Source organism: Schistocerca americana, chromosome 8 (assembly GCF_021461395.2).
Source record: "Schistocerca americana isolate TAMUIC-IGC-003095 chromosome 8, iqSchAmer2.1, whole genome shotgun sequence".
Classification (NCBI taxonomy): domain Eukaryota; kingdom Metazoa; phylum Arthropoda; class Insecta; order Orthoptera; family Acrididae; genus Schistocerca; species Schistocerca americana.
The window spans coordinates 199,448,455-199,469,740 of record NC_060126.1 but is presented as its reverse complement, the minus strand read 5'-3'; the positions used below and the strand labels follow the sequence as shown (position 1 = coordinate 199,469,740).

General features: G+C 42.1%; 1 long non-coding RNA gene across 1 annotated transcript in view; it reads left to right on the top strand.

Moving 5' to 3' along the window:
- The window catches only part of LOC124546002, a 772,570-nt gene that overhangs the window by 200,393 nt on the left and 550,891 nt on the right, over positions 1 to 21,286 (top strand). Inside the window, exon 2 of the long non-coding RNA XR_006967652.1 lies at positions 11,404 to 11,433. This is a non-coding gene — a long non-coding RNA (uncharacterized LOC124546002). The remainder of the gene's footprint in view (positions 1 to 11,403; positions 11,434 to 21,286) is intronic.

Here is a 21,286-nt window from a genome sequence, read left to right as displayed (position 1 = left end):
CCCATATTTCTATCCGATTTTGGTCACAGTTGTATTCGGAGGACATTTTTTCCTCCATTCGTTCTACTGCCCCCTAATGTGAGTGTCGTTATACATTCAGCTGCTTAGAGTATCTGGGATTGTATTCAGTACCAAATTATTGTTTTTATTGACACTGTTTTTTACCGCACATTTCCTGCGTGAGTTGGTATGCTGTGGGAAGCTTTCTAGTCCTAGCATCATTTGTATCTTTAGTTAGTCCAGTAATTTGAATTATTTCTTCGAGGTTATTTAATTCTTAAACTTTTTTTAAATTTTCGGAAATAAATTTTTAGCGGATTGGTTGCATCCAAAATGTTTTTCATATACTCTTATTTAAATCTGGATATGTAAAGGCCTGATTTCTTTGCAAGTTTTCTCCAAAGCCTTTGTGAATAAGAGCTACATTATGCCGTCAGCTAAATAATTAGGTTATCTGCATAATCAGGGCAGTTACTCAGGACATTTCTTCTATCGGTACCGAGTGACTACTTATTCCAATTTCATACCATGACTTGTTCCCATTCTCGAATTTTTCGCAATATAAACTTCTCAAGTTTTGTGAGTTTTGCATCATTTTCATGTCTACAAACCTGTGTGGGCTTATATTCAGGAGAAACATGAAATTAAATAACAAGTCTTATGAAACTAAAAAAAACTATGAAATGAAAACCGTAGCCAATATAATGGCATTCTATTCGAAAGAGCCCAAATCTGGGTACTATTCATTACTGCGTTGCTTCACCCCATATATTGCAACGTGCTTGAATCCTCCGAGGCATGCTGTTCAAAAGGTGGTGAAAAAGCTGTTCAAGCCTGTCCCTGTTTTCGAATGTGGCGTTCCTGAGGACATCTATTTGTAATGAAGGTTCCTGCGACGATCCACTGCGACATTCAACTATCCCCATCCATACTAAATCGGGTCATGTTAGCAGATACCGCAGGCCATTCCATTCTGTTGATTCATGTTTCTTGGAGGAAAATGTTTTAGAAGTTATGCGCAGTGTGCTTGTGCGTTACTGTCTTGAAAGACCAACTCATCGCCTAAATGTTGACTGTAGGGCTAGACACTAGGATTGGAGGATCCTCTCCTGGTAATACACAGTCCTCAAATTACCTCCGATGATAGTGATAGGTGAAATCATTACTTGCCCACTTTCCCTCTAAACTCGTGAGACTACTTGAAGCTACACTGAACAGCCAAAGAAACTGGTACACCTGCCTAATATCGTGTAGGGCCCCACGAGCACGGAGAAGTGCCGCAACACGACGTGGCATGGACTCGACTAATGTCTGAAGTAGTGCTGGAGGGAACTGACACCATGAATCCTGCAGGACTGTCCATAAATCAATAAGAGTACGAGGGGGTGCATGTTGCAAGGCATCTCAGATATGCTCAAATAATGTTCATGTCTCGGGAGTTTGGTGGCCAGCGGAAGTGTTTAAAGTCAGAAGAATGTTCCTGGAGCCACTCTGTAACAATTCTGGACGTGTGGGGTATCGCATTGCTCTGCTGGAATAGCCAAAGTCCGTCGGAAAGCACAATGAACTTGAATGGGTGCAGGTGACCAGACAGGATGGTCACGTACGTGTCACCTGTCAGAGTCGTATCTAGGCGTATCAGGGGTCACGTATCACTCCAACTGTACACGACCCTCACCATTACAGAGCCTCTACCAGCTTGAACACTTCTCTGCAGACATGCAGGGTCCATGTATTCATGAGGTTGTCTCCATACCCGTAGACGTCGGTCGGCTCGATCGATCTGAAACAAGACTCGTCCGTGTTTCCAGTCATCAACAGTCCAATGCCGGTGTTGAGGGGGTCAGGCGAGGTGTAAAGCTTTGTGTCGTGCAGTGCAGTCATCATGGGTACACGAGTGGCAATTCCAGCTGAACAATGCGATACCCCACACGTCCAGAATTGTTACAGAGTGGCTCCAGGAACACTCTTCTGACTTTAAACACTTTCGCTGGCCACCAAACTCCCCAGACATGACCATTATTTGAGCATATCTGGGATGCCTTGCTGCGTGCTGTTCAGAAGAGATCTCCAACCCCTCGTAATCCTACGGATTTATGGAGAGCCCTGTAGAATTCGTGGTGTCAGTTCCTTTCACCACTACTTTCGGCATTAGTGGAATCCATGCCACGTCGTGTTAGGGCACTTCTGCGTGCTCGTGGGGGCCCTACACCATATTAGGCAGGAAAATTGGAAATTTGTGGTAAGGTCTAGTGGGACCAAACTGCTGAGGTCATCGGTCCTTAAGGTTATGCACTACCTAATCTAACTTAAACTAACTTATCCCAAAGACAACACACACCCATGCCGTATTGAGGACTCGAAATTTCGACGGGGGGGGGGGGGGGGGGGGGAGACCACGCGGGCCGTGACAAGACGCCCCCGACCGCGCGGCTATACCGCGCGGCTATCAGGCAGGTGTATCAGTTTCTTTGGCTCCTCAGTGTATAACATAAAAATGAATCAATACTGTCTGTTTCTCCTCCTTTGTAATCTGACGTCTTTTGGTGACATGGACAAACTACGAATAATCAAACAGTGTCAAAATAAAGTATGTTACTGGATCTACTTTTGAGAACTGTGCTTACTTGAATCTTGAAAGCTACATAAAAATGAACTCAAGTAATAAGTGAATTTGTTGCAACAATTCGGATGCATTTATTGATGTGAAAAAACACACCACGAAGGAATTATCCGAATGCGGCGGAAATCGGTAGATGTGATGTACATGTACAGAAAAAGAAATAAGTACAATATCATAAAAATGTATCATTTATTCAAGAGAAAGAGCTTCACAAAGTGAGCAAGTCAGTAATGTGTGGGTTCACCTCTGATGATTTTGCGAGCAATTATTCGTTGTGGCATTGTGTTGCATGTCTTCTTGAGGAAATTCTGTCCAATCGTCGCGTTGGATCATCAAAATCGAGAGTTGGCTGAAGGGCCCTGCCCATAATGCTCCAAACGTTCTCAGTTGGGGAGAGATTCGATGACCTTTTTGACCAAGGTAGGTTTTGGCAGTATGAAAAGCAGTAGAAACTCTCGCCGTGTGCGTGCATGCATGCTAAAATGTGCCGCGGATGACCACCAAAGGGGTTCTGCTATGAAATGAAATGGTACTGCATATCGTCACTCCTGGTTGTCGGGCTGTATGGCGGGTGACAGTCAGGTTTTTATCTCACCGCTGCCCAGGACGTCTCCCGTCATGTATTCGCTGGTCAACGAACCTGGCATCTCATGCAGTAGTTTTAATTCTGAACTCGAAAAATGGCTTTTTTACTCGCGTCCAATCTTTCTGTTTTAGATTTTATAAAATAAAAAGTTCAAGAAGGGGAAGAAAGCCTCTTCCAGCTGAACTAGTCAACAATCACTGATGAACGTGGCGGAAGGAAAATTTGCAACTTGCCATTTTGGAGTCTGCGCAGGGAAATGATTGCCTTGTTCATATTGCCTCTACCAAAAATTTGGGATTTGTTCTGTGTAGTCAGTGGTTAATAGGCATGCAAGGGAAGGGAAATATAATTTTAGAATACTGTTTGCAGACACATGCTTGGTGTATAATGATATATATTATTGCTACGGTCACTTTACTAGTAGACCACTGTACACATTACAAAGCTCCCACATAGCGCTAATCAGAAATACCATAAACCACTCAGATGTTCTTTAACATCTGCGCATTTTGTCAGACGTTGCACACTTGTAAAGCGACCAGCTGGGTAAGAACTCGTCAGTGCTGAGTGACTAGAGTACCACGTAAGTTAGCTGTTCTCATTTGGTTTTCAATTCCTACCTGAAGAAAAGTCATCGCTCCTTATCCTACTTATTTGATTAACTTCACGTATCTCTTAGTGCGCCTTTGTGTTACATCACAACGTTGAACGGAAAATACTTCTATTTTGAGCACTTAAGCGTACAATGAACGCTTCACGTAGAACTGTAGTTCTGAGTTATAAGCCTCCTTCACTCACATTTCGCTTCCATCCCCGCTCCCATTGGGTGATCTTTACGAGCTTTCCCATTGCAGCCAGCGACTTCTATCGCAAGTAATATACACATATCTGGAAAACGCCTGGTGAACCGTCACCTACCGTTTTACATGTCTCTTATCCGCTACAAAAACCAAGAAATCATTCCATTCTATTCAGTTGTTAGCTGCTGTATGCAGATGTTTGACAGACGTCAGCGCCTGAATTTAGGCAATATTTTCAGATTAATATTCTTGTACAGTATAGTCTAATTGCTTTATTGTATGACCAGCGGTAGTTTAATGACATTTTGAGATAAACGTTAGCTTATTGATTTCTTTTACAGTGTGTATTATCTGTTCCTTACGATATTACTTTCGTTACTGCTAAAGGCACTTACGAGAGCAATTGTAAGTCCAATGTGAGTTGATTTCAGTGACACGAAAACTACATCGGAGGGAGAGATTTTGAGTTCAACAAATAGCCAACATATTCAATGGCAATCCCTTTCTCACGGTTGCTGTAGAAGCCGATGTCTTTCGTAGCAGGTTGCATTCTCCTGGCTTTGTACGCTAATATGATAACGTGCGACGACCTGTTGCGCATGGAATCTACGAACAGCTGGTAATGGCGCTTAGAAGCATGATTTTGTGCCAGTATCGTGGCTGTTTGAGTCGGAAGCTTAAATAACTAATTTTTAATATTATTACTATGATGTTAAAAATCTTCTTTCTGTTGATTCCTTCAGTACAGAAAGTTTTCCTGTGAAAAATGTACCATTTTCTTTCAAGTTTTGTCGGAACATATCACAGTTTGTAAAACGAACAGTGTAAATAAAATAGCACATCTGACTATGACGATAAAGATAATTTGCTGTAATTCTAGAACACACACTCAGATATACATAGGGATCAAAATAAAGATAGTAGGTTTATGAACATAAAGCAAAAACATTAACAATGGCTTTTTGCTGTTGTCTTCACTATTAGAATCAACTTGTACTTGGTACGCAACCACGGTCTCAAAATTTCAGTTTCCAACAAAATAGAAAAATGGAAAAAAGTTAATAACTATGTGCATCTCAAGCAGAAAGGGAGTTCAGAGATTCCTATGTGTCAGCTTTATGCGAAATTCGAAGAATGAAACTTTGAAGAAGGACGTTGAAATAATAGTAAACGGTGACTTTTCTTGATAGTTTCACGCCACTTAAGGAAAATGAATTCTGCAGACGCCATATAGTTTATCGGATATTAATAGAAAAGTGTATGAAAACATAATAGTCAAACAATGTAAACTCCGTAGGCTTACTGTTGTGCACATAGTTCCGCGTAGTCAGCGCGTACACAACTTTCCCACTAGAGCGCGCCCCGCTAAGCACAACAGTGCAGGCGCAGCGCTCGTCCGTCTCCGCTCTACGAGATGGCGCTGTCTTAGAGATGGACCAAATTGTGCTTCCGCCGATCCGCGTATTAATATGTAACGCAGTCAATGAGATTGCTGCTAACGTAGAACCTTTTTTCCTCGCGGATCACACTCGCACAGTGATACCTGAACGCTCGAGGTATTATAACGAGTGTACAGACCTCCGATTAGTCAGTCTGCATTAGTCTGCATTTGTCTGTACCAGCCTGTAGTCAAGTTTCAGTCTGCGCCTAATAAGATTACCATATTCCTGTACATAGCCATGAAGAGAAATGTATAGACACTTTGTCAAGTATCAGAGATATGTGAGAATAAGATTAACGTACCAAGACCAAAGGAACTTCAGATTGTCAATTGTAAATAGCATCCAGAATCAAGTAAGTTTTATGATTGTTATTATTTTAATAAATGTGTGTGAAAATTAATCAAGTTCTGTTTAAAGTTGGTCACTGTCAATCTGCTACTCTAAGCGTGCAAGTGGCATTTCTATCGTCTGATCTAACGGAGGAAGATAAACACGCCACGATAAGACCACGAAACATATTGCTGACACTCGTTTACTTCGCTAGAGCGACATGTCAAATAATCTGATGGTGTGTGACTGAAGGTCTTACAGTACGCACACCACACTTACCACATAACAATAGTCATTCAAAATATGAAACCATCGGAGAAAGGGTGCCCCAGGGCTCTATTTTAGGTCCCTTTTTGTTCCTATTATATATTAATAACCTTCCATATGCAGACAGACTTATGAGCTATAATCAAAATGGGTCAAATGGCTCTGAGCACTATGGGACTTAACTTCTGAGGTCATCAGTCCCCTAGATTCCATATGCAGTGTCACAAAATGCAAATTTTGTCTTATTTGCAGACGATACAAGTATTGGTATAAAAAACAGTACCTGTGATCTCACTGAGCAATCAGCTAATGAAATATTTGTAAGTATCAATGGGTGGTTCACAGCAAATGGATGGTCACTGAATTTTGACGAGACCCAGAACATACAGCTTATGACCTCACAAAGAATACCTGACCCTATAAGCATAATGTATTCAAACAACGAAATTAAAGCTGTAGACAGTGTCAAATTTTTAGGGCTACAAATTGACCACAACCTAAATTGGAAAACTCGCACTCTAGACTCAGTGAAACGCCTTAGTTGAGCTACATTTGCTGTATGAATGATAGCAGAAATATGTGATTTAAAAATGAAGAAGTTAGTTTATTCGGCCTACTTCCACTCACTAATGAGTTATGGAATCATCTTTTGGGGAAACTCTTCTCACAAAGGCAACATTTTCAACATTCAGTAACGAGTCATTAGAATTATATCTGGTGTCAGTCCTAGATCATCATGCAGAGACCTCTTTAAGCAACATGGTATTCTAACTACTACTTCTTAGTACATATATTCATCGATATCCTTTGTCATTTCCAACACGTCTCTTTTTATACAAAATAGTGCAAAACATGATTATAATACCAGAACCAAAAACATTCTGTATAAGGACTCTAAAAGCTTAACATCAGTACAAAAGGGAGTAAAATACATGGGTACTCATATATTCAGTAACTTACCAGCGCATATCAAAGGTCTTGTAAGTGACAAAAATCGGTTTCAGAATGAATTAAAGAACTTCCTGTTGTCGATGAATATCTTCACAAGGATTATAGCTGCCGGCCGGGTAGGCCGAGCGGTTCTAGGCGCTATAGTCTGGAACCGCTCGACCGATACGGCCGCAGGTTCGAATCCTGCCTCGGGCATGGATGTGTGTGGTGTCCTTAGGTTAGTTAGGTTTAAGGAGTTAAGTTCTAGGGGACTGATGACCTCAGAAGTTAAGTCCCATAGTGCTCAGAGCCATTTGAACCATATAGCTCATAACTCTGTCTGCATTAGAATTGTACAATATCCACGAATCCGAGAAAAAAAAAACTTTGACTCTTGCCACATCCCAGAGACTACTCTCCAAGTGATCCATGGAAAACGATAAATGTAATGTAATATCAACAATGTAAGAAAAGCCAGATTTCCACTTACCGAAGAAGACACGTTAAGTTGCAGACAGTCAACAGCCTTCATGAGTAAGAGAGAGACACACACACCATTCATACGCACAAGCAAGCAGACCTCATGCACACATGACCGCCAACTCCCACATTTCGGGTCGAGCTGCAATGTGCTTGCTTGTGTGTATGAATGGAGTGTATCTCTCTTTTACTGATGAAGACTATGACCGAAAGCTTTATGTAAGTGTGTTTTAATTGTGTCTTTCTGCAACAAAACGCAGTATTCATTTGATGTGTGTTGATACTTGAACTCTTCTTTCTTGTGTATTCATCGAGTCATTTTTTTTCAGTTCTGTACTGCCATCAATCGGTTTATAAAGTACGTATGTAATAGTTGTGATGCCCTAAATATTCCTTATCATGAAACTTCCTGGCAGATTAAAACTGTGTGCCCGACCGAGACTCGAACTCGGGACCTTTGCCTTTCGCGGGCAAGTGCTCTACCATCTGAGCTACCGAAGCACGACTCACGCCCGGTACTCACAGCTTTACTTCTGCCAGCACCTCGTCTCCTACCTTCCAAACTTTACAGAAGCTCTCCTGCGAACCGTAGCACTCCTGAAAGAAAGGATATTGCGGAGACATGGCTTAGCCACAGCTTCTGTAAAGTTTGGAAGGTAGGAGACGAGGTACTGGCAGAAGTAAAGCTGTGAGTACCGGGCGTGAGTCGTGCTTCGGTAGCTCAGATGGTAGAGCACTTGCCCGCGAAAGGCATAGGTCCCGAGTTCGAGTCTCGGTCGGGCACACAGTTTTAATCTGCCAGGAAGTTTCATATCAGCGCACACTCCGCTGCAGAGTGAAAATCTCATTCTGGAAATTCCTTATCATAATTGTGGCTTACGAAATACAGTTATCACCCCTATATCACTAAACTGACAAACTATTTGTCCAATTAGTAGTCCTCAGCTACCATGACAACGTTGGATGATTCCAGCCATCATGATAGGATCGTAAGTGGCTTCTAGAGCATAAGCAGTTGAATACCTTAGCGGTCCCTCACTAACAGCTACTTTTTTTGATTGTCGCGAGATCTGCACTAGTCATTTATCTGTAGTAAGTCATACTGGTTAGGTTTCATGCCAAAATACAGGATGCTTATAATTAAATTTTCGCTATATGAGCCAGTGTAAACGAAAAACTATGTACAATATGAATACCCAACTTTATAGGACTGAAGTTCAGAATGTGCGCTCCAGGATTTGTGTTGTTAGTTTCGTTAGTGTAATGATTTGCCGTTACGCACTGGTACTGGTACGGCGGCGCAGGGTTGAAACGCAAGCATCAGTGTTCATTATGGTTGCAGACACTCAACATTACTCTGGACAAAGTGAGTAATCAAAACAACAGCAATAGTGCTGCTACTCTTCGCGTGTACTGACGCGTTAAGGAAATTCGACTTAACTGGCCATTTGGGGATTGCCCTTGGGAGGGACCGACGGCCAATTGGGCCACATGTTGTTGAACAAGTTACTGCTGTCAAGGATGTGAATACTGGACGCAATGTGCAGTCTTCGAACAGTGCACGAGCTGTGTCACGACTGCTGAACATTCCTTGGTCCAACATTCGAAAAGTGTTGCAAACAATTGTGAAATGTTACCTCTAATACAGGTTGTCGTGTATGGACATGATCGCCTCATTGAGGAACGTTTGTAACATGGAACGGAAATATGGTATGCGAGTATCAAATGTTGCACTCTCATGAGCAAATTAAAATGTGTTTCATTCAATGATTTATTCATTATTGCTCTTCCGAATGTTCTTAAAAATGTTTCCACAAAGTTTCATTGTCCCACGATCACTTTTTGGTGTGGGCCGTCTGAAGTAGCGAAAGTTTTATTATAACGCCCTGTATTTTCTTTACTCGTTCACACTGTGCCACAGCTTCTAAATATCTGAAGAAAATCATTACTAACCACGAAAAAGCTTCTGCAAGTATATTCTTTATTGCCGACATTAGTTTCTATCAATAAAATATCTTCAGCCGGCCTATGCCAACACGGGAACATACGTGTTATTGTATTCAGGACTACAAACAAGTTCCCGATGTCAGATCACAGGGAAATTAAAGTTAAAACTGTTTCGTGGAGTCAAAAACCGTAACAAAATATACTATCGTGACCATACAACATTATATGTTTGCATCATAGTGTCAGCAGTTGAGTACGACATCACAGAAACATATCTGTTAGACGTGTATTGACGCTGGCTAGTATCAACGAAACTTAAGGCTGGATCAGCTGGTATCTTTTCACCGAAGCCAGCGATAATTATTCTGCGATGTGAAGATGTAATGTTATTGATTATAAGATATAAGAAGCAATGGATTTCATTTTTTTCTTAGATAAAATTGCAGTTAGAGCTCGTCTTTTAACGTACTTATTCATCTTATACGTTGGATAACAGCCGTCCTTTGTACTAATTAACTTGAATTCCAAATTTGTTTTCATACATTTTCTTCTTTTAATGAGCAAGATACTGAGAAGCCCATTTTAACTCAATTTTATCCTCTTGAATCCACTTTGTCTTTAATCTACATTTTTTTTTTATCAAGGCGTGATATGGAGATTTCTCTTAGCTAATCATTCGTTGAGCAACTTTTGAATGAAAAGGCAGAAAGAAGGACGATTGATGTTCAACGTCCCGTTGACAACGGTAGAGACTGAGGACAAGCTCAGATAAGGAAGGATGTAGAAGGAAACTGGACGTGCCATTTCATGGGAAGTATCCCGGTATTTGCTTTAAGCGACCTAGAGAAATCATGGGAAACTTAAATCAGGATGGCCGGACGTGGATTACAAACGTCATTCTCTTGAATGCGTGCCCAGTCTGGTAAACAATGCGCAACCTCGCTCGGTTTTGGAATGAGGTTGCACCAAATGCTTGAACACTCTACTTTTTTCTCCTGCTGCGCTACAAGCGTTCGACTGTTATCGTATATCCTTGCAGAGCATATTCTAGTGTGTACCGAGCGAGGTGGCGCAGTGGTTACACACTGGACTCGCATTCGGAAGGACGACGGTTCAATCCCGCGTCCGGCCATCCTGATTTAGGTTTTCCGTGATTTCCCTAAATCACTCCAGGCAAATGCCGGGATGGTTCCTCTGAAAGGGCACGGCCGACTTCCTTCCCCATCCTTCCCTCATCCGATGAGACCGATGACCACGCTGTCTGGTCTCCTTCCCCAAACCAACCAACCAACCATATTCTAGTGGCAGAAGTAATGGAGTGCTCAACAGTTTCACCTTACTACTGAAAGACGGCATGAATTTCAGAAATACACACATAGCTATCGTGGATCGAATATTTCGATATTGTATTTTTTAGAAATTTTTGACTAATTAAAATGTATGAAACCAATTTCTAAGCGCTAATTTAAATACGTTTATGGTAAGACACTTGGTTCCATTTCCGTAATAGCGCTATCTCAGCGGTTTATTAGGTGTGTTACAACACAGCCGGCACTTCTCTGAAGACATTATTAAACTTCCGAATAGTAACAGATTATTTGTGCTCATTATATCTAGTTACTGTAAGACAGGTTTTGTTTCGTTATTGTGAAATAATAATGTTTATACATGTGAGCAACTTCTAATTACTAAAGTCTATTAAAATACTAGTCCACAAAATGAATGTATTATTTAATTGTGGATTTATTTACCCTGGCTGTGTTCAGGAGGCGACGCCAACTATTACGTTTAAAGAAGCTTTCTTCAAATTTTGTTGTCTCACATCCATTTCAATCGATGTCAGAAGACACGTTTTCTGAAGGTGTATCGCTGTAGACACTAAATTCACAGAGTTTGGGTCGGATGCTGAGAGACATTATGTAATGTGTCAACTGTTGACATTAGTGTTGTTTTGTCTGATAGTGATCTGTAATTATATAATATTTACTTATTTTGCAGGTTGACCACAGGAGCCATAAAACTTCGTCGGTGAGTCTTTTGCTTCACATTTATCTTTAATTTTAGTGTGTAATGAAGTCAGCTCTATTAGACAAGTCAACTAGCCACAGGTAAACAGGTAAATAGATGAGTACCCATGAATTTCTGAATTAAAGTTCATTGCTTTCAGTTCTAGGCGCGCAGTCCGGAACCGCGCGACTGCTACGGTCGCAGGTTCGAATCCTGCCTCGGGCATGGATGTGTGTGATGTCCTTAGGTTAGTTAGGTTTAAGTAGTTCTAAGTTCTAGGGGACTGATGACTACAGATGTTAAGTCCCATAGTGCTCAGAGCCATTTTTAATTGCTTTCATTTGCCCAATTAAGCTCTATTGGTTTTTGACATCCTATTGGTTGATGTTAAAAACATTTCCTGTGGCGGCAAATCAACATGACAGAGACGAAATAAGGCAGTCTAGTTTTGAGGACATCGAATGTCGAAACGTCTTTTCTAGGCGCTAAAAGAAGTCACTGAAATGTGTCGTTATTCACCTCAAACATAGGTCAGATTTGGAATGGTCATGTCAGTCGGTAAACTGGGAAATTTTATTCGAGTATGCAAATAGTTATGTCCACTTAAAAATAAAGCTTGTGTTAAGAAATAAAAACCTGTGTCTGTTCAATATCATGGGTCAGTTACGCAGTAGTTGGGAAAACTGTGTTCTACGTCTACATCGATACTCGGCAGCCATCTTTCGCGCATGGCGGAGGGTACTCCATACCACTATTATTTATTTCCTTTTCTGTTCCACTTGCGAACTGAAAGAGCGAGAAACGGCTGTCTATATGCCTACGTATGAGCTCTTAATTTCTCGAATCTTATCTTCGTGATCCTTATGCACAATGTATGTTGGTGGCAGTAGAATCATTCGATAATTCGGCAGTCAGCTTCAAATGCTGGTTCTCTATATTTTCTCAATAGCGTATCTTGAAAAGAAGTCGCTTTCCCTCCAGGGATTCCCATTTGTGTCCCCGAAGCATCTCTCTAACATTTGCATGTTGTTCGAACCTACCAGTAACAAATCTAGTAGCCCGCCTATGAATTGCTTTGGTGTCTTCCTTTAATCCGACTTGGTACGCACCCCAAACACTTGAGCAGTACTCAAAATAGGTAGCACTAGCGTCCTATATGCAGTCTCCTTTACAGATGAACCACACTTCACTAGAATTCTTCCAGTACACCGAAGTCAACTATTCGCCTTTCCTACTACAATCCTCAGATGCTCGTTTCATTTCATATCGCTTTGCAATGTTACGTCCAGATATTTAAAAAAACATGAATGTGTCAAGCAGGACACTAGTAATGCTGTATCCGAACATTATGGGTTTGTTTTTCCTACTCATCCTCATTAGCTTACGTTTTCCTACATTTAGAACTAGAAATTTTGTCTAAGTCATCTTGTATTCTCCTACAGTCACTCAACGATGACACATTGCCGCACACCACAGCATCATCAGCAAAGAACCGCAGGTTGCGGCGCACACTGTCCGCCAAATCATTTATGTACGCTGATCAGCCAGAACATTATGAACCACTACATAATAGCCGGTATGTCCACATTTGACACGGATGACAGCGGCGATGTGTCGTGTCATGGAAGCAATGAGGCCTTCGTAAGGCGTTGGAGAGAGTTAATACAACATCTGCACACGAAAGCCACCTAATTCTCGTAAATTCCAGGGAGAGAGACGATGAGCTCTGACGCCACGTTTAATCACAATCACATCCCAGATGTGTTCGATCGGGTTCAGATGTGGCGAATTGGATGGCCAGTATATCAGTTGGAACTCGCCACTGTGTTCCTCGAACCACTCCACCACACTCCTGGCCTTCTGACATGGCGCATTATCTTGCTGAAAAATGCCACTGCCGTCGGACAACATGATCGTCGTGATCTGCAACCAGAGTACGATACGCCTTGGCTGTCGTGGTGCCTTGCACGAACTCAGCTGGACCCATGGATGCCCGCGTGAATGTTTCCCAGGGCATTATGGAGACGCCACCAAATTGCCTCTGTCCCGCAGTACAAGGTGTCAAGGCTCTCTTCCCCTGGAAAACGACGGATTCGCACCCTCCCGTCGGCATGATGATGAAGGTATCGCGATTCATCAGGCCTTGCAGCGCTCTCCCACTGAGCCAAAGTCCAGTGCCGATGGCCACGTACCCATTTCAGTCGTAGTTGCCGATGTTGTGGTGTTAACAGTGACACATGCATCGATCGCCGGCTGCGGAGGCCGATCTTTAGGAGTGATCGGTGCACTGTGTGTTTAGACATACTTGTACATTGCCCAGCATGAAAGTCTGATATTAGTTCTGCAGTAGATCGTCGCCTGTCCTGTTTTACCAGTCTGCCAAGTCTACGACGTCCGACATCTGTAATGAGGTGTGGCCGTCCAACCCCACGACGTCTGGACGTGGTTTCACCTTGGTTTCGCCACGTGTTGAAGACGCTCACCACAGAAAACCTCGAACACACGACAAATTGTGCAGTTTACAAAATGCTCCGAGCCATCACAATCTGCACTCGATCAGACAGATCGCGCGCCTTCCTCATTCTGCACACGGACGGCACCCTCACTGATAATATATGCACTGTGTGTGTGTCTGACTAGCAGTCATTCCTCGCCAGGTGATGTTGCTATCTCCTGGACGGGCTTACATCAATAGTAAGTCGGTGGTCATAGTGTTCTGGCTGATCAGGGTATATAGATAGTAATAGCGGTCCTATCACACTTCCCTGAGGCACTCTTGACGATACCCTTCTCTCTTACGAACATTCGCCGTCGAGGACAACATACTGGGTTCTATAACTTAAGAACCCTTCGAGCCACTCACATATCAGTGAACCTATGTCATATGCTTCTACCTTCTTTAACATCCTGCAATGGGGCACCGTGTCAAACACTTTCCTGAAATCTAGAAATATGTAATCTGCATGTTGGCCGTCACCCATAGTTCGCAGTATATCATGTGAGAAAAGGGCAAGCTGAGTTTCGCACGAGCGATGCTTTCTAAAACTATGCTGATTCACAGACATGGCTCTGAGCACTATGGGACTTAACTTCTGAGGTCATCAGTCCCCTAGAACTTAGAACTACTTAAACCTAAATAACCTAAGGACATCACGCACATCCATGCCCGAGGCAGGATTCGAAACTGCGACCGTAGCGGTCCGTAGCGTGGCCGGCAAACTTCTCGGTCCCAAGAAAATTCATGATATTCGAAATGAGAATATGTTCAATGATTCTGCAGGAAACCAATGTTACGGATATTGGCCTGTAATTTTCCAGGTCCATTATTTTGCCTTTCTTATACACAGGATTCATCTGAGCTTTTTTCAATCGCTTTGGACTTTGCGCTGGGCAAGATATTCGCGATAAATGCAGCTAAGTAAGGGGCCAAAACCGTAAAGTACTCTTTCAAAAACCGAATTGGGATTTCATCCGGACCTGCTGACTTATTTGTTTTCAACTCCTTCAATTGTTTCCCTGCGCCAGTGATGGTTATTACCATGTTGTCTATAAGCAAATCTATTCGATGGTCAAACGACGGTATGTCTGCACGATTCTCCTGAGTGAACGATTTCTTGAACGTGAAATTTAAAAATTAGGCTTTCGTTTAGCTATATTCGACTGCCACACCATACTGGTCAACAAGTGACTCGATAAAAGCCTTAGATCCACTGAGCAATTTTACATAGGACCAAAATTTTCTCGAGTTCTCTGCCAGATCTTTTGCTACGGTGGTAGTAGCAGTATGCTTCGCTCATAGATCTTTTCACAGACGAACGAACGTCTGCTAACCTTCGCTTATCGTCATTTGCGCGTTCTCTTTTGAACCGGGAGTGCAACAGCCTCTGGTTCCTCAACGGTTTCCGAATCTCGTTGTTAAACCATGATGGGTCCTGTCTGTCCCTAATCCACATACTAGGCACATGATCTCTCGACCACGATTTACAATTTCTGTAAACTTGGCGCATAATTCTTCTACAGCCATCTTACTGGAACTAAGTGATGTCAGTTCACTGTTTAAGTGATATGCTAACAACTGCTTATCTTCTCTTTCTAGCAGAAATGCTCTCCTAGCATTTTCGACTGATTTGTTAACCACAGTTGCTACAATGACATCATGTTCGCTAATCTCCCTTTCTATACTGATGTTGTCGATAAGATTCGGCATATTTGTAGCTATAAGTCTAAGATGTTTCCATTGCGTGTGGGCTGCTGAATTAACTGCTCAAGACAGTTTTAGAAAACGTGATCCAAAGTACACTCGGTCGGTTGAGGTCGCCTCAAACTAGCAATGCGTGACCTGGTATTTAGCCGGCCGGTGTTTCGTGCGGTTCTAGGCGCTTCAGTCTGGAAACGCGTGACCGCTACGGTCGCAGGTTCGAATCCTGCCTCGGGTATGGATGTGTGTGATGTTCTTAGGTTAGTTAGGTTTAAGTAGTTCTAAGTTCTAGGGGACTGATGACCACAGATGTTAAGTCCCATAGTGCTCAGGGTCATTTGAACCATTTGAACCTGATATTTACGCGCTATTGACCAGAGACGTTCTTTGAGTGACTAACTGTCACAGAAAAATCAGGTGGCCGGTAAAAACATTCAACAATTAACTTGGTTTCACCTAGACTTGTTGTATGTGACCAGATAACTTCACCGTCACACTCAACTTCGACCCAAATAAAAACAATATTTTAGTCGACTGCAGTGAACACTCCCCCTCTTGTGACCTCTAAACTGTCTTTCTGATATACATTCGCCGGCCGCAGTGGCCGAGCGGCTCTAGTCGCTTCAGTCTGGAACCGCGTGATCGCTACGGTCGCAGGTTCGAATCCTGCCTCGGGCATGGATGTATGTGATGTCCTTAGGTTAGTTAGGTTTAAGTAGTTCTAACTTCTAGGGGACTGATGACCTCAGATGTTAAGTCCCATAGTGCTCAGAGCTATCTGATATACATTCCAAGCTCGAAAAATATCTCAGCGATTTCCTCTTCGGATTTCAGCCAACTCTTTGTCCCAAGAATAGTTTGAAGGCGAGAACTTCTGGGAGGTCAGTAAATTCGGGAACTTTGTTACAAATACTTTGACAGTTTACCGATAAAATTTTGGCAGTCAAAGTGTCTAATCTGACCGCGGGGTGACTTCCCGTCACTCGGGGAATTCGTTTTGGGTAATAATAATAATGGCGTGTGTCGAGGGCCTCCCGTCGGGTAGACCGCTCGCCTGGCGCAAGTCTTTCGATTTGACGCCACTTCGGCGACTTGAGCGTCGATGCGGATGAAATGATGATGATTAGGACGACGTAACACCCAGTCCCTGATCGGAGAAAATCTCCGGTCCAGCCGGGATCGAACCCGGACGCTTAGCATTGACAGTCAGTCACGATGACCACTCAGCTACCGGGGGCGGACGTTTTGGGTAATGATGAAAGGATAAATAACTTTTTATTTGCGACGATCTGCTGTGAATAATTAAACTTAAATTTTGAATGTGTACAAAAATGTGTGATTGCGTAGTGTTTAAACGCTTCAAAATTCTCCGAACCTGCTGGCTATTTTAAATACAGAACTACTCCGAAAGGCATGCTTGTAACGGATATGAAACGTAACAGCAAAACTTTGTCGCAAGAGCTATTTCATATACTTACATACCTGCGTATTAAGAAAGAATTCTTTTTCTACAAAAGAATTGTTGGGCTTGACAATATATGCAATAGAAATACACTGGAGAGCCAAAGAAACTAGTATACGCATGCGTATTCAACTACAGAGACGTGGAAACAGGCAGAATATGGCGCTGCGTACGGCAACACCTATGTAAGACAATAAGTGTCTGGCTCAGTTGTTAAGTCGGTTACTGTTGCTAAAATGGCAGGTTATCAAGATTTAGCTGAGTTTGAACATTGTTATAGTCGGCGCACGAGCGATGGAAAACAGCCTCTCCGAGGTAGCAATGAAGTGGGGATTTTCCCGTACGACAATTTCACGAGTGTACCGCAAGTGTCAGGAATCCGGTAAAACATCCAATCTCCGACATCGCTGCGGCCGAAAAGAGATCCTGCAGAAAGGGACTAACGACGACTGAAGAGAATCGCTCAACGTGACAGAAATGCAACCCTTCCTCAAATTGCTGCAGATTTCAATGCTGGGCCAACAACAAGTGTCAGCGTGCGAACCATTCAGCGAAACCTCATCGATATGGGCTTTCGGATCCGAAGACCCACTCGTTTACTCTTGATGACTGCATGACACAAAGCTTTACACCTCGCCTGGGCCCGTCAATACCGACATTGGACTGTTGATGATTGGAAACATGTTGCCTGACGAGTCTCGTTTCAGATTGATCGAGCGGATGGACGTGTACGGGTATGGAGACAGCAAGGGACTGTTCAAGTTGGTAGGGGCTCTGTAATGGTATGGGGCGTGTGCAGTTGGAGTGATATGCGACTCCTGATACGTCTAGATACGACTCTGACAGGTGACACGTATGTAAGCATCGTGTCTGACACCTGCATCCATTCGTGTACATTGTGTACGATCGTCGTTCACAAAGTAAGTTCCGTTTGTTTATATAAAATAAACGTGTACAGATACAAAAAAAATATTTATTGTACAATTATCTTCAACTGTTAAACTACTTTTCTGCATAGCTTCTGAAAATTTGTAGGCCCTTGACATAGCGTGGCACAAGTTTTTGTATGTCTGCTTCATAAGGTTACCGCCTGTGTATTCAACCATGTGGTAACATGTTCTTTCAGCTCGTCATCATCGCTGAAGTTATGACCACCAAGGACAGATTTTAGGTGTAAAAGAGATGAAAGTCGCTAGGAGTGAGGTCCGGGCAGAACGGAGGATGATCAAACGAATCCCAGTAAATTTCCGTAAGAGTTGTTTGGTCACATTCGCCGTGTGAGGTCAGGCATTATCGTGGAAAAAAACAACACTTTGTGACGGTAATCCTCAGCGCTTGTTCTGTATTGCGCGGCGCAATTCCTTAATGGTCTCGCAGTAACCACGTGCATTGCTTGCTTGGCCTCGTGGCAAGAAATCAATCAACAAAATGCCTTTTCTGTCCCAAAAAACGGTGCACATGACCTTTCGAGGTGTCAAGATTTGCTTGGGCTTAACCTCCGTTGGGGATGATGTATGCCTCCATTACACTGATTGCTGTTTTGCTTCAGGGGTGTCATACGATACCCAAGTTTCATCCCCCGTGACTACCCGAGAAGGAAAACCATCGCCTTCTTCTTTGTAGCGTGTCAAAAACTCAAGTGCACTGCCCATACGTTGAGTTTTGTGTCGTTCAGTAAGAATTTTGGGTTCCCAACGAGAGCAAGGTTTTTGAAATTTCAGTTTTTCGGTAAGAATTTCATGAATTAGTGATCGTGAGATTTGCGGAACTTCCATAGCAAGGGCACTAAGTGTAAACTTACGGTTGTGCTTAATCTTCTCTACAATTGTGTGAACCAGTTCATCAGTAGCCATAGACGGGCGTCCACTTCGTTCTTCAGCGTGCACTTTATCACGTCCTTCATTGGACAGCCTGACCCATCTTATAACCATTGAACCACTCATAACATTTTGTCCGTAAACCTCGCAGATTTGCCGATGAATTTCCTTCGGCTTAACTTTCTATGCATTTAGAAAATGAATCACAGATCTGATTTCATACGCGGCGGCATTTTCAATTATGGCTGACATTATAAAGAAGCGCTACAAAGCACACGTCAGCAGCAGCGATATAAAAATGGCGTACATGTTTTTCCCTTGAGTCAGAGTAACTGCCGCGCATGCTCGGAACTGCGATCGTAGCGCTGCCGCGGATAGAAATAGAAACGGAGCTTTGTGGACGACCCTCGTATTCCGACGGACTTGGGCAATTCCAGCAGGACAATGCGATATCCCACACATCCATAACTGCCACAGAGTCGCTCCAGGAACAGTTTTCAGACTCTAACAACTTGGCTTCAAAGTCTTTTATACCAACAAGCCAAGTTGTTCGAGTACTTCAGGCATGCAAAAACATTAAAATGGAAATACTGAAAACTAACCTAAGCACAACGTTCAACAAAGTCTGCTTGAAAGAGGATTTGACCCCCAAATATGTAAAACTAAAAACAAACAACAGTTCTTTCCCTGCCAAATTGGCTCAAAAGAAAGGTGAAAAAATATGGTTGAAACTGAGGTGAAACAACAGTACAAAAAGAAATACCACTTAAATATGTTAGCATATAAATTGCACTTAGAATTACTACTACTCACGCATCCATCTCAAGTACCTTTCTTCCAAAATGTCATTAATGAAGCTCTAAACGAAAATTTCAACAGAATTAAAGCAACACATATGAAGAAACTAGATCAGCTCAGACAGTAAGATACTTACCTCACTTACAACACCAAAATTCAGACTTCCCACAAATTTTTCCCAAGAGTAGTCAGTTCCACAAACATTCATTTTAACACCAACGAACTCTCTCTACTAAACAAAGGCCTTAAACATAACCTAAAACCTGAACTCAGTCAGCAGAACATTAGAGACATCATTTGCTCAGTCAAAATGGCAACAGATGTAGTCAAACTAAACAAAAAAGAACAAACAGAACTAGGACATAAAACTAACAAATTAATAGAGAAACACTTTAACAATAATCCCCTAAAAGAAGCTAAAGAAGAGAACCAGTTACTTAAGGGGACCACACCCTGCCTTTCTAACCCATGTTAATTTAAGCAAGTATTTGACCCATTTCTGAAAAAAACTATTTGATGCACGACCTTAATATTTTTACTGTATGTTACATCATGCTAATAGAGTCAACTGTACTAAAATCTACTGTATTCATTATATAGCTTTTAAGAAATACTTTTTTAAATTTATTAAAAAAAATATAAAGTTTTCTCTGCAGAATATATTTTTTGTGAACTTCCTAATGGGGGAATGTTAGTGAATGTAATACCAGAGGTGGCTTTTTATGTTATTCTGAATCTCTGAAAATTTCATCCCTTTATGCATGATGGTTTCTGATATAATGGGGCATATGTACTGAAAATTATAGTTTGCAGGAAATTGACTTTAAAGAAAAACTTTTGAAATTTGTTACTTACAGGTAATTAAAAGTGTCCTGCTGCATATGATGGCCTTTCTTTGGCCTCTAGTAGGTCTTCCAGCTTCTTTATCACCTTCCTGGATGTTTGTCTTGCTTTCTTGGCCATATTATATGCAGACCTGTCTGCATCAGCTATCCTCATTTTATCACATTGTTGCAGCCCAGTGATCATATTTTCACCAGGATTAATTCCCAGTTTTATCAGTACCCAACACTTTCCAATATTACCACAATTGAATGTAATAACACCATCATGAATTCCTAGCTTCATTGTGTGCATGCCTGCAAATACAGTTTTAAGAAGGCAGTTCCAAATTATGCTGTTGAAACATTCATTTGGGTTCTGTGTCTGCCCATGCAGACATTTCCTTAGAAGCTCAGGATGAGCTAAGTGTCTGGAAATAGGTTTAATTGCTGTAATAACAGCAGCAGTAAGAGAATGCTGGTGAGAATAAGATTCTCCAGTTGCCTGAGTCCTATTGCATTTGCACCACGAATTTTCCCCTGGTGAACACAATCCATGTCATGGCTTATCATCAGTAGAGGACTTATGGAAGAATAAGGCCCAAACATCTCTCTTCATTGCCTCCAGATTTTCTTTATTTCTCTTAATTTCCTGCCCATAGTATACCTGCAAGTTTTCTATTTCAGTTTTAGTTAACCGACCCTGTCCGGTCAACAATTTTCCATCTTCTAATTTTTTTCCTCTCATATCAAAAGTTAGTTTTCTCAGCCTTGTTCC